Source organism: Echiichthys vipera, assembly GCF_963691815.1.
Source record: "Echiichthys vipera genome assembly, chromosome: 9".
NCBI classification, from domain to species: domain Eukaryota; kingdom Metazoa; phylum Chordata; class Actinopteri; order Perciformes; family Trachinidae; genus Echiichthys; species Echiichthys vipera.
This window is the reverse complement of record NC_139834.1, coordinates 19,349,764-19,364,630: the sequence shown is the minus strand read 5'-3', so window position 1 is coordinate 19,364,630 and position 14,867 is coordinate 19,349,764.

Sequence of the window (14,867 nt, the reverse complement as noted above, 5' to 3'; positions counted from 1 at the left end):
GGTGAGCTGGAAATTCTGCAAATTGCTTGTTTGGATGCACATATTCTGCATAATGTATGAAGCATCTAACATAGATGCACGCGTGTGTGTGCGTGTGTGCGTGTGTGTGTGTGTGTGTGTGTGTGTGTGTGTGTGTGTGTGTGTGTGTGTGTGTGTGTGTCTGTGGTAGAAAGTAAGTGTGCGTGTAAAAGATAGCGAACAAGTGGGAGAAACTGGGGGAATGAGAGATAGGCCAACGCCGTTGATATTTGACATTGAGCAGAGTGGAAACATGCAGCATGCAAACTGTCTTTATAATAGGAACAGTGGGGAATAGACAGAGGAGACTCAGTGCAGCATTAGCTCCTTAAGTCAGCTTGTGGAAGAGGGACGGATGGAGTGAAGATGGATGGAGTGAAGATGGATGGAGTGAAAATGGATGGAGTGAAAATGGATGAGTCGCGCGAGGGAAGGAAAGACTAAGGGAGGGAGTGCAAGCCGTAGCGTTCTCCCTCCGTTCCTGCACACATCAGCAGCAGGAGGGCAGAGATGCACGGAAGCCGCAGCAAGCCAATTACCAAACTCATTAAGTAACCTGCTAGTCGGCTTTGAACTGCAGCCCTCCCTCCGTATCGTGACTGGATTCGCCGCCGCCGCTCTGGACATTCAGATAGGCGCTGCTCTCACTTTTGCAACTCGTTTCTTTTTCAAATGGCAGGAAAAGAAAGCGTAAATGGCAAGACGGTAATCACATTTTCACATGCGTTCATTGGAATTAAAAGTCCAAGGAAGGATCACTACTGAAACCGCATTGAAAATGGTTGGTAGATTGGCGGCTTAAGGGCATCACGTATGCAAAGACAGAATTACCTTGGTTGCAAAGGCAGGAGAAAGGTGTGAGTACAGGTAATGCTAAAACATAGAAAATAATGCATCAGGGTTCAAAAATTTGGACATTTTGAAGCCTTTATCATTACATCTAAATTGTGACTGTAAATACAACAGTGAAAGGTCTGAGGACGCACGCCTATTCTGAGAGCAGATGGTCGCCCTCATGATGCCACAGAGTGAAATTATAATTTTTTTTCTCTTCGGCACTGGACTCTGCTCTGGTCCAGTCAGTGTTTGGTCTAACACGCCAGGGAAACAACAAATAAGTATGACGACGGATTTCAAATATTAAAAGATTCTCGGCTTACATGAGAGATTGTGTTAATGTTATGTTATTTTGTAGATCAAGTATTATTCAGGGAGTATATTTGAATTCTAGCATATTCCTACGCTTGAAAACATAACGGTTAAAAATAAGCTTTTACCAAACTTTCAAATCTTACGTACGAACACTGATGCATCAAGACACAAACACAGCAGTGGGTTAGCATGAGTTAACAGTTGAGGGATGAATGAGTGCTGACAGGTTTGAGCTGTTGTCTCCACTGGGACAGAAAGTAGCGGGAAAGATGGCTGTGACAGGGGGAGGAGGATAAGAGTGGAGCAGACGAAGCAGCACAGTGGGGGGTGAGGATGATGATGCAGAGGAATAGGAATGAGAGCACCGAGGGTGGGTAGAGAACATGACCAAGGTCCACTGGGTGGAGCAGGAATTGAAAGTTGGGGGAAAGGAAAGGGGGGCTGGCGGTGTGGGGGTTAGAGCCCAGACAAAAAAAAACCGCTGTGTTAGTCAGCGCTCCAGTGTCACGAAGCATTGTTGACTAACCTTGACTGCATTCACCTCCTAGCTCTCTGCCACACTGCCTCTCAACAAGTATTGACACAACGACAATCTGCAAGAGAAAAACTGAAGGGGAAGAACAGACAGACACAGAGGACAGGGGGGAAAAAAAATATAAATGATGTGCAAATGGAACAAACGAGGTGATAACAGCTTGACAGTAGAGGTGTATGCATGGGTGAAAATGGCAGCCATATTTGGCATCATGTTGAACACATGGTGAACGTAGCAACTCAAAGACAAATGCAGAGTGCACAGCGCAGTTAACATTTTCTGAGTAGAATGTGACACACACACACACACACACACACACACACACACACACACACACACACACACACACACACACACACACACACACACACACACACACACACACACACACACACACACACACACACACACACACACACACACACACACACACACACACACACACACACACACACACACACACACACACACACCCACACACCCACACACCCACCCACCCATTATCCCATGAGCCCTCTCTTCTCTGTCTTGCTTGACAAGAGCTTGGAAATAAAAACATCACAGCAGCATCCGCACACCGAGGGATTCCCTGCATTTACTCTCTTTAACACCCAGAAACGCAACGCACACAACTTTAACACACACCGCTATCAATCTGCTACGTTTCAATGCAAGCATTTCTAATACTGTACAGACCGGGGATGTGTAGTCACAGGATCACTTGGTTTTGTGGAAACGGTGTAGTGTAGAATTTAGCCCTTCAGTGAAAAAATGCTCACTGTATTCAATTTCATTCATTAATTAAGTCTATTCATCTGATTCAACGGTTTGCCACTTTTTTGGTGGGTTGCAAAACCAAATCAATGAGGATACTGTGTCAAAGTGTAAAGAAAGTGTCAAAATGGTTTAAAATAACATATAGCCTATATACTATATAGCACACACTATATACTATATAGCATATAGTGTTTCTTGTATGTCCTTATATGTTCGGTCTGAATATGAATATGTAGGGCATACTGTATGATGAATTATGTGCAGGATTTTGTCTGAGCTAAACTTCTTTAAAAGGAGGTAGCGGGTGGTTTCTTAATCAATTATTTCTTGGTGGCAAAGATGGTACAAAACAAGGCAACATCCTGTGATATTTACCAGATGTACAAAATGATTCTGTTCCTTGTTATTCATTCCTCGCTTCTGTTGCAATACACCTCTTGAATTCAGCCTGCATTCTGAAGTGAAATGGACTGTTTGCTCTTCGAATTTGAAAATAACACCAGGTGTGCAGTGAATAAAAATCAAGTATTTCTGTGTGTGCAGTGTTTAACTGCACTGCAAGCAGAGTATACTATCAAAAATAGCACAAATACACACAAACAAACAACCATCCAGATAAGCACATAACATCTATATTGATCATCAAACTCAAAGAGGATTTGGGGGTCATAGATGTTCAGCGTAAACATTTGGCTTGATTTTCCTTTGGATGCACCGTGACACTATAATATTTTCATACAATAGTTGCCACCTGAGGAGAAGATGGAATGTGCAGCGGGCCACCTAGCGACAGGGCTCAATGGTGTCACCAGGTGCAGCCTAACCTGGGTGGCTGAGCAGGAACATCTGTTTGATGGCATTAGAGCCGTCAGAGCCCTGCCATAACCACAGATTAAATGGCAGTAAATCTGAGGATTAGATCCGTGTATGAATAGCTCACATTGATTTTGAAATCCCTTTAGTAACTCTGGAATTTCCATAGGGACAGACAATGTGGCAATCAAGTACGCACACAACCAGGGACTTATCTGTCTCCCAGTTTTTTTTAAAAACCAGTCTGTGACTAACCCATCTTCGTTTTAAACTGCTAATATCTCTCCATAGCCCTAGACTGTATATGAAGATGGATGACGCGTCTCAACTTCCTCCCACTGTACAAAGCTTAAGCTAAAGTATCCCAGATACTGGCGCCAATCAGAGTCTGTACAGTGAAGTCCCACCCATGACCCGTATACCATCCACTAACAAGGAGGAGGCGGGATTTATGACAGAAACTGCAGCCAGCCAACAGGGGGAAATTGAGATGTTTTGGCTTTTCATTTTTGGGGAGCTGTCAAGCCATCCATCAAACATCTATGATCTCAGCCCAGGAGCTGTACCCAAATTAGGGCTGGGCATTATGAGAATACGCTATGTATACATCCTCAAAAACATCTGATTAAATGTCTGTTGAATATATTTTTCTATGTCGTTTCTATTGTAAAATGCCGGTGCCACATCTGCATTAAAACAATATTTACAATAAATGGACGATGTTTAACATAAAGTAAACAAAAACAGGCTGTACAATTTGGTTTTTATAGACTATCAATGTATTGAATTACCAGAAAAATGCTATATTTTGATATATCTTATTATCAAGATATGAGACGACCTATATACCCATATTACCCCGTCCTAATCCAAGTAGCACAAGACCTTCCTTTAACAAACTGCCCATCCATCCAGTCTATTCCACAAGTCACAATATAAAAACGAAAACAAGCTTGGCAGGTCTAGAAATGTCCATTGCTATATTCTGGTATGTGTGCTCAGAGAGAGCAAGACCCCTTGCTCTGTACTGTAGGTTGAGGGTTATAATATGCAAGCACCATGTGATGACAAAGACAAACTGGCCTTTCCTTCCTAAGCTGCATGCTCTCGATCTCAGCATGTGAATATGCATGTCCTCACACACACTCAGCCCCAGTAAGACCTTTCTGACATGACAATCCCCAAATCCCGCTCTGAAACCCCAATCCCCCTCCGCCCACCGCGGCCCTCCGAGAGCTGGCTGACATCAAAGACAAGCGCTGTGCTTTCCTGACTGTAGCCCGTCTGTCACTGTCCCTGGCTGCCCACCACATACTCGTCAGAAAAGCTAGAATTTTAACACCGGGCTCATGTTAACCACTTCAAAACGAAAGAATGAAGAAACTAAAGATAGCCTGTGCTGCATCTTCACTATCTCTACGCTGTAAGAGGGCAGAGACAGGTGTCAAGTGTGTTAGGATATGAGCATTGATTCCAAAAGGGCTTTTAAATAGAAGACAACATACTGCTACAATAAATTGAATCCTCAACTAATACTTGTCAGCCTGATTCCCTCATCCAAAAAAGCCTGCACTGGTCATCATAGCTGACCTTAGCCACCTATCAAGCGATTACCTCGTGATTAGTGTGCATTGTGAGGTGGTTCTATTAACCTTTGAGAACCAGGCTGCAGTGTCTAGCAAAGTGCAACGCTCTGCTTACTACCTAGGAAAATAGACACGAGTGAGGTGAGTGAGAGAGAGAGACTGAGAAACTCAGTGTGACAGTAGAGCAGCTCCTGTTAGGTAAGCACATTGAGCCGTCAGGCCGGCACATTCATCAACACACAGAATGCCAGTCAGCAGCACCAGCAGGCTCGCCAGCCTCTCTGCTACGCTACTGTTACTGTGGTGAGGTGGGGAGGGAGGGAGTGAGTGTGACAGAGAGGCATTTGCAAAGCAGATTTGGAACATTCACCCCAGCATTTGGCAGCACAAATATTTCTATGCATGGTTTGGGTGGTTTTTACTAGCACTTTCTGTGGCCCTAATAGATTGGCCACGGTCTGCTAATGATAACATTATTATACATGCACCGTAATAGTCTGGACCCAGGGTGTGCCAAGATCAATGGACGGCAAAATCTGGATCAATTGATTAGTCCGCCGCTGTTAAGCTGCTAAAACATATTTTGCACACAGTCAGTGTGTTGTTGGATAGGCTGTGAATGAATTGGGCCTTTGCCGGTTTTCAGAGTGCAGCATCCAGACATGGGGTTATGCAAGTGGATCTGTGCCATATGAGACATGAGTTCAATTGGCAGGGCTGATGAGCTTCCCACGCTCATCTTAATGTCAACCACAGCCCCTAACATTATACAGAAAGTAGGGACTAAAATGACTAACATTCCTGACAAAGTGAAATGACAAATTAATACTCATCTATGCTCTCTATTGTCCCTCTGTCATGGTGAAAAGTCACATCACCACAGTATTAATGTGGTTTTATTTTGAAATCCATGTAACTGGCAAAAAGCCTATGAGTACAGAGAGAATGTGTTCTAACGTAGGCTACATCCACATTATTTTGTTTTTGAACCGCTCTGTGAAAAAGTATATGAGCAAAAGCAACAGTTCAAAAGAATATATTGATATGCAAATTAAAAAAAACAACCCCGATGTGTAAAGGTCTTTACTCGAGACACGGATTAGCTAAGACTGCATTTTTTAGGATTCTAATTAAAACTACATTAATCAACGTTTTATTTTAAGATGATCTTTTGCTACATTTACGCCTGAAACTATGGATGTGTGTTTTAGTCTGGACGGGCAGAAACAGAGACCTTTGGAAACGATTACACAGGCACCCAGATCAGTCAGTCAGTCTTATATGCGCTCTATTGCTAAAACAAAATAAAAACAGCTGACAATAAAAGACAAATCATCATAGCAAAACAAGAGAACTCAGTCTGACAATTGCCACGGAGATGAGTCAACACCTCTCTCATAAAATCCCTCTTCCAGACGATACCATTTATTGCAGGGCTATTGCATTGGATTGCATTATATTTTACAGATATTAATGTATTGTGTCCACTTCCTGAACAGCACTTGTGCTTGAATCATAAGCGCTCTCGTCTTTTTTTGCGACCGACTTGGTCTCAATCATGACTGTAATTTGAGAGCGGGTTGATTGTATAAGGAGGCAGTTGATTGTGCTGATGAGCAAAGAGCTGCTGAAGAGAAGAAAGTGGGCCATTCACGCTGAACAAATAATGACATCAATGAAAGGCGGGGTGATATAAGGTTGTCAAAAAGACTATGATTTTTGAAACGATTTCCCTGTCACCTGCACAACACAATTCAAAATCTCTATTCCAACATTGAGATAATATCAATGGCATTGTTGCAATGCAGCATCATCATCATCTAAATCATATTTTAGTGAGGCCATTCTGTTCACAGGGTTAACTATCTGTGGCTTTAGGCAGCATGCTGCAACTCATTCCAGTATACAAAGGCTAATGCAGGTAAATTGCACCTAGTGGACTTGAATGCTTGTCACTAAGCTTCTAGGCATACTAGCTAGCTCGAGTGGGCGAGAAATGAACCCTGTTATGTGTCCTGACACTGGGCCCTGCTCCCCGGCAAATAAAAACATGCCTCTCACTTACTGGCTGCCTGCGCCCACAGCCCGATACATCAGCATTATAAAAGGAACTCGGCAGCCTCAAGGTCAGCTCAATTTCCTCCTGCCGTTATGAAGTATCAGAATCACAGCGAGAGGGGGCACCCACACACATGTAAAGAAATGATTTAGGGAGCAAAGGAGGGTGGGAGAAATAAAGAAAGAAGGGGGGAGGGGGGTGCCTAATACAATGGGGAACTGTGACAAATTACCAGGAGAGAACCAGCCTCTTCTGCAGTAAGGATGTGTGAGTGGGGGCATTTGTGAGAAAATGTAGGGAACATTAAGCCTGCTTGCTCATTCCGCAAAATAGAGAAGTCTGTAGTTTAAGTAAAAGGATTGAACAGTTTTTGTTTAACAAGCCGATTTCACTCGTGTAATCGCTCAAGTGTAAATCTGTGAAACTACAAAGCAATTAGGCCTACTGAATTATTGTTTCAGAAAGTGTGAATACGATGTTTACCATTTACTGTAATTAAATTCTAAGCTGTTACATGGTCATAACAGCTACCTAATGCAAACTAAATGTCTTTTTTTTCCTTTTGAGATCCGGGCCCATTCATCACACGCCCAAGCAATTTGATAAATTACACAGAAGCATGAAAGCTGATCATTTGCGTGGCAGGGAGAGTGTGTGTGTGTGTGTGTGTTTTGCCTCTGCCTGAGTCGGCAGTCATCCTTGGCTGCCTCACTGGCTGAGGTTTGACATCTTCAGCTAAGAGCCTGGGGAAATAACAGCAAATTCACTTAATAGCACCACCTCATCTATTCCTCATACAGGGAGAGGAGAGAGAGTTCCTTGAGGTGTTACAAAATGGCTGTGTGCTCTCGGCTGTGCTGCCGTCTCTCCCATCCGTGGGGGTGCAGGTGTGTGGGTAAACACAGAGTGCATTGAGATCCATCACCGGCCTTGGTCAACCATCAGCTGTAATTTGCAGTCAACTCTGACCCTTTTCCGAAAAAGCCAGCCTGCCTGCGCTGCCGCTATGAAGCTTTATGCGATGGCAGCGTAATCTGATTTGATGTGTGTGTGTGTGTGTGTGTGTGTGTGTGTGTGTGTGTGTGTGTGTGTGTGTGTGTGTGTGTGTGTGTGTGTGTGTGTGTGTCTGTGTGTGTGTGTGTGTGTGTGTGCGTGTGTGCGTGTGTGCGTGTGTGCGTGTGTGCGTGTGTGCGGGGGGCGGTCATGTATGGGTGTTTGTGTGTGATGATGTGTACATTTAAAGACAAACATATACATTGACGCTGTGTATTGGCTGCAGGTGCAAAAAAGCATGTGTGTATGTTTGTGTGTATCTGCAGGGAGTGTTACAGTGCCAGAGGTGTAATGGCCCCTCTCCATCTTTGCATGAGGTAAAGCAGAGCAATCCAAAGCAGCTGGGAGGGAGCCTGGGCTGCCTTGAAGTTGGATAACATCGTAGCGTAACAGCAGGCATGCTATCGGTTCAGCCCGAAAACCCTTAGGGCTACTTTCAGAGCCTCTGACCCCAGCATGACTGGCTGGATGACGTCTCTGTTGCCAGCAACACGGGGAAGAGCAAGACCCAAAAACACGCCGCTGCTTTCTCTTGACTACACAACGTTTCATTCCATCAGCCCTGAACAGTTCCACTATTGTTCAGACGTTTTACTAAAAGAAGACTCAATAGCTCAGTGACTATGTTAACAAGGAACCCCATTTTTAAGAGTTACCCAATTGAGACAATGAATTATAAATCACCACGTAAACACACTTTTGCCAATTACCAAAACCTGAATACGGTTATATACAGAGAAAGCATAATCACATTGAGACATGCATTCCAGTGGCTTCACACTATACAGCATTTAAGACATACACCCCCAATGGAGTGATGGATGACAATTGGAGCTTTGACAGTATTTTACAGGAATCCAACTGCTTAGAAAAACAGGCACAACCATCTGACTCAGCTTCAGGAAGCTGCAAGATGAATAGTACAAAGCACAGTGTTATTTCAGCATCTGTACAAAGGCTATTACACAGTAGCAACATGAGCGGATAGATACGAGGCTGAATCCTGGACGGAAACTGATGTTGAAACATAATGTGTAGGAGGCGTCTAAAGATACTAATTGCGCTTTGCCGGGTAGCATGTAAATGGAAATTAGTAACCCACATAAACAGTTAATAAAAAATATGTATGTAGAATAAGGTCAATTGTGAGATTGCTGCAGGCCATGTGAATGTAGTTGATAACACATCCACATCCTGGGCTGAGACAATGCATGCAATTATTTTCATTATCAATTGCAAATTATTTTCTATTACTCGTTTTAAAAAGACAACAACAACCACCACCAAGCATCTTCGTATCCATTTAAAAGAGCTGTAAAATCCAAGCTATTAATTAAACAAAATCTCACATTTAGGAAGCTGGAAGCATAAAATGTTTAGCATTTCCCAATAGGGTCCATATTGCAAAAAGTGAGATTTCGATGTTTGATTATAAAGCAGGTCAAGGCGCAATTTACATACTGTTAAAGTATCAAAAGGCTCAATCTACAGAGAAATGCACACAGCCCGCATTCAGAAACTGTGCCTTTAAATGAGCCGTCAGGACTTCTGTAGGTTGTGATGTAGGCAGCAAGTGCTGTCATTGCCCGGCTGCATTGATGCTGCAGAGACGCCTAGAATGCAGATTTGGAAGACCAAGAAACGCTGACCAATCAGAGCAGACTGAGCTTTTTCAGCAGGGGAGCTTAGAGAGACAAGCGCTTCAACTGAGTGTTTCAGGCTCAGGGTAAATACAGGTAGATTCAGACAGACAGTATGAGAAAAATAATGTGTTTTTTAAACATTAAGTGTGTCTTGTAGACACCCAAAATACTATTATGAACATGAAAATGAGCATCCCCTTTAAGACTCAAATGATTAAATGATTATCAAGCAGAGTGTTATGATTTAAAATGTGACCAGCACGATGTTCTGTCCAGCAGGCATGATATAATTAGGGGAAGTGTTGGGCCATGAATTAACTAGACAAAGGGGGGACCACACTCAACGTCTAAGACTACTGTCATTCACAATGCAAAAGGATCTGTTGCTGCTCTGATTGTGGCCTTTGTTCTTTGGATTCATTTATAGTAGTGGGGTCAGTTAGTAGACCAGCTGATAACAGCTGAATAGTATCAGTAAGTGCAGTGTTGCTGGAGCAGGGTAATGGATGCCTACCGTGTGCTTTCCTTTCATAAAGCTCTCTCTCCCATCTGAGCGAGTGGCTTCCCACTACTTGGCTCCCCGCGGTTAGCCTGTCAGCAACCTCTCCATCTCTTTTCTCCACACCTGTACCTGACACTGCAAGCGTTCTGTCACCCAACTCTCACCCCCCTTGGAGGAAATGTTCAGCCCCGCCCACCTTGCTCTCAGCAGCCCCTGGGGCATGGGACAATTAAAAAAACGTGGCAGGAGCTCAGGCGAGCTGTCACGCTGAGTCTCAGATGGGACATTGCTCGTATTGGTGCAGACAGGGGGAGGGGGGAGTTGGAGCCCAAAGAAAATAATACACTTTGTCTGTTGTACTTGAGATCAACATTCACTATAGTGCAAGGTTATGGCAGCACATCAACACTAAGAAAGCCATGCAGTCTGGCTGGAGCGATATATTTGGCCTTAAAAATATTCAGTCTGGCTGACACACACACACACACATACACACGCACACGCACACACAAATCCACCTTTATATTCTGGTGTCAGCCAATTACAAGCCTGCCCTGACTGCCCTTGACTACACTCCCTAACCTCCCTCCACAATCCATGTCAAACCCCTCTGCACTGATTTCCCCCCCTCTTGCTCCCTCTTCTGCTTGTTCTTCTTTCACTCCTTTTACTTGTCTGTCTTTAGGGTGTGAAATATTTAGCAGCCCCATCTAATACACCTTCAGGCTCAGAGTCAGAGACATCTCCCTCCCCAGGTAAGAAGTAATGAGAGGGGGAGAAAAGCGAGGCAAGTGGAGGAAGGGTTGGTGTAATACCTCATCAACATTATTAAATCAGTCCTCCTGTCGGCAGTCCCTGGGTGGTCTTGGGTTGTGTTATTTCTCATTCAGGGTTCAGTGGCCCCAGCTTCTAGGGTTGAGTTTTGGCCGCTTTGCAAGCCTATTGCTGTGCTAAGCAGGTGTCAGGGGAGTTTCCCCTCAATTAAGCAAAGGTAAAGTAATGCCTCTCACCGTGGCAGCGCCATGAATACATTAGTCTTGCTGTCACCACAGGCTAGAGCATCGAGAGGCATGAAGAAGACAGACAGCTGGTTTCTTCAAATGCTGCTGATGCAGATTAAGCAAACTAGCACCAGGACTATACTGTATTATATTAAAAGCCCCGTATTGTAAAAAAATAAAAACTAAAGTGAGATTTCCATGTCTTTTTTTTTTATTGTAAAGCAGGTCGAGGTGTTGTTTAAATAGTGTATAGTATATTATACTAGTGTATAATAGTGAAAGTATCAAAACACTCAATCCACAGAGATAGTCAAACAGCCCGTATTCATAAACTGTGCCTTTAAACGAGCCGACTTCTGTACGGTTGTGATGTCACAACTATACTAAATAAATAAAGGTAGAAAGTGCCGCTAAAGTGCCAGTCATTCACCAGCTGCAATAACGATGCAGAGATGCAGACAGCGCAGATGCAGAAGACCTGGAAAAGCTAACCAATCAGAGTTGGGCTCTTTCGGGAGGGGCTCTTAAAGAGACAGGCATTAAAAGTGAACGTTTCAGACAAAGGGTGAATTCAGGTATATTTAGACAGTATTAGAAATATAAAGTGTTTTTTGGACATTAAAGCATGTAAAAATGTTCTAGGAGAAAGCCAAAATACAAGTATAAACCTGAAAATGAGAATAATATGGGACCTTTAAATAAAGGCTTATTTTGGACCGAAGAAGATGAAGTGGACCACATGATATGATCTGAAAACCTTTATTTATATGGATGAATACATCCACATAATTAATTCTAATATATACCAAAGCATTAAACAGAGTAATAACATTTTGTTTAAGAGTTGCTGGGAGTTAAGGCTAATGAGTTTGTATTAGCTGCCTGAGAGGATGACACTGGAGGACACCGAATCCTTGTTGTGTTAATTAAAGCTCAATGAAATGATGCAGATGAAAAATTAAGATGACCCACAGCCTTGGTGAGGAACACTGGCGGGAAAATGATGTCTCTTAAGTCGTTGTCAGAGCGAGGCTTAGAGAGAAAACACCTTTAAAGAAACTGAAATCAACATGAACCATTCTTAACCAATTATCCGATTAACTAGAAGTGGCAAACACCTGAGGAATCAATTACACCCAACAAGAGGAGAATTAAGAACCTCTCCTCTATATAGTTATATATAAATATAGCCTTCATATATTATATTTATATATGAATATATATGATTATTGTTTCCTACATGTGTTTATTTGCTTATTTGAAACACCAACAACTATATCAGTCAACATCATCTCAGTCAAAAAAAAAATAAAACTACTTTAACATTTAAGCCAGCACAGCACAATCAGCCGGCTACCTAAATCCATCTGACAAAGCCGACTGAAAAGGGGGTTTATAAAAATATGTCAACAGTAGCAATAATGCCTTCTATTGTCAGCCTTTATGTTTGAGTATTACAGTGTCCTGGACAGGCGTATTAAAAGAGCTGATTGATGGCTTCACTGCAGACTCTGTCCACCTCTTTCCCTGATGAGACATGTCAATGTAAAGACACATGAATGCTGCACCATGTCCTCCATTTTCTCCTCCTCTCCTCCTCCTCCCTTGTCAGAGGCAGGGAGAATGACGCAGTAAATACAGATGCTGTGTGCACCGTAATTCTGGGGCCCGCTGCCTTTTATCTGCCATGACAGCTTCTGCTGCTGTCGAAATCAAACGCCCAGGCGCAAAGAAAAAGCTAGTATTCCCTTTAATAAACTGCCAGGCAGAGCAGAGTGAGAGCAGAAAAGGAGGCACTCAGCTCTGCTCTGCACTGGCCAGGCTTGGCTAAGCAGCAGCTGAGGGGAGAGGCGAGGTAGAAATGGGGAGAGCACTCCTTCAGGCGGCAGCTGGTACTATGCATCCAGAATACAGCATCACTGCACTTACCAAGAGCCAATCAGTCAGCGGGGAGTGTTGGGCACTCGGCAGAGATACACACACTGAGATGAGGGCTAGTGAAATAAGAGACGGTGGGCAGCACAGTCAGCCCCTGCTCAACCACAACCCCTCTGAGCTGCCAGGGTCAATTAATTACAACCCTCTCCAAACGCCCTCTATTAAGATAAACAGAAATGAGTGAAGAGCAGTCTGACAACAAAGGGAGCACTGAACCTCCGAACCTCAACAACATGGCTGACCAGCTCTTCCTAATTTCTATAGATGAATTAGTCATCTATAGAAATTATTCACTAATCACATAAAAATATTTCCTGGTTACATCTAAGGATTAAGATTTGCTGCTTTTATCCAATTAATTTCATTGTAAGTCAAATACATATTTTGTTTTTAATTAGGACTGCAACCTACAATTATTTTCAGTTTGATGAATCTGCCCATTATTTTCTTGATTAATCATTTGGTCTGTATAAAATATGGAAAAATGTCCATCCCAGTTTCTCAAGGTGCATGGTGTCTATAATTATCTTGTTTTGTCAGTCTAAAACCTACATAAATGATTAATCAATTATGAAAAAAGATGTTGATTAGCCGACAAACCGTTGCAGCTCTATTTTTAATGCTGGTCAAACAAAAGAACATATTCATTATATTATTATATATTCAAAATACTTACTTAATTTGAGTTGTGGTATGTTGTTAAAGGAAGGCTAGAGACCAAACTGGGAAAACATAATTTATAAGATTGCAACCTTTGTTCAGTAATACAACTACTGTAGGAAAGACATATCTCTCTCTCTACAAATTCTCACACTGACTCATTCTGTGTGTGTTGGACAGGAGGGCTGCTGCTTTGGAAATAGACAGCTTTTTGTTCTGACCCCACAGCTGTCATACGCATAAAAGAGCCAGTTACTGGCAGCTCACATAAGCATTTTACTTAAAAAACACACACACACACACACACACACACACACACACACACACACACACACACACACACACACACACACACACACACACACACACACACACACACACACACACACACACACACACACACACACACACACACACACACACACACACACACACACACACACACACACACACACACACACACACACACACACACACACACACACACACACACACAGTGGTGGGACAAGAGGGGTGAACTTCAGGTGCCCCTGAGGATTCTGTCGTGATGCACAGCTGCATTAGATGAGGAGGCAGGAGGGGTAAATCACTAAATACCTGGTCAGTGTTTAGGATCCCCGCTCTACCACGACGCCCCTAACACCATTAACGCCATTCCTTATAATCCAATTATAAGCCATGTGTGTCCACATCAATCAGCTATTTTCATTTGAGCCTGTGGTCTTCTTTATCACCATTACTGCTGCAGTAATTGAGGCGGTGCTATGGAGAGGCTGTGCAGTTTACCTCCATCTGGGAGGTCAAGAGGAATGCAATTGGTTGACAATGATTATGCTCTGTCTGATTAGGCTATGGGCTACCGCTGAATATTTAGCACTGATTAGACTAAGCCCTGTAGAGAGCCATGTGGCTCACTCACAAAAGGGACGAGCCATAGGGCAGGGAGAGAAGGCTAGCAATTAGCACAGGCTAGTTTACACAGGCTATCACAGACCATTAATGGATGGATTAATCTGAATGTCACATTCTGTGTTGTGTGTAGCAACATTGTTTTATGATGTTATTTTAGTGAAGAGAAGAAAAACAACAGCTGTGGATAAAAATAATTAGGTTTTTACCAATATCCCATC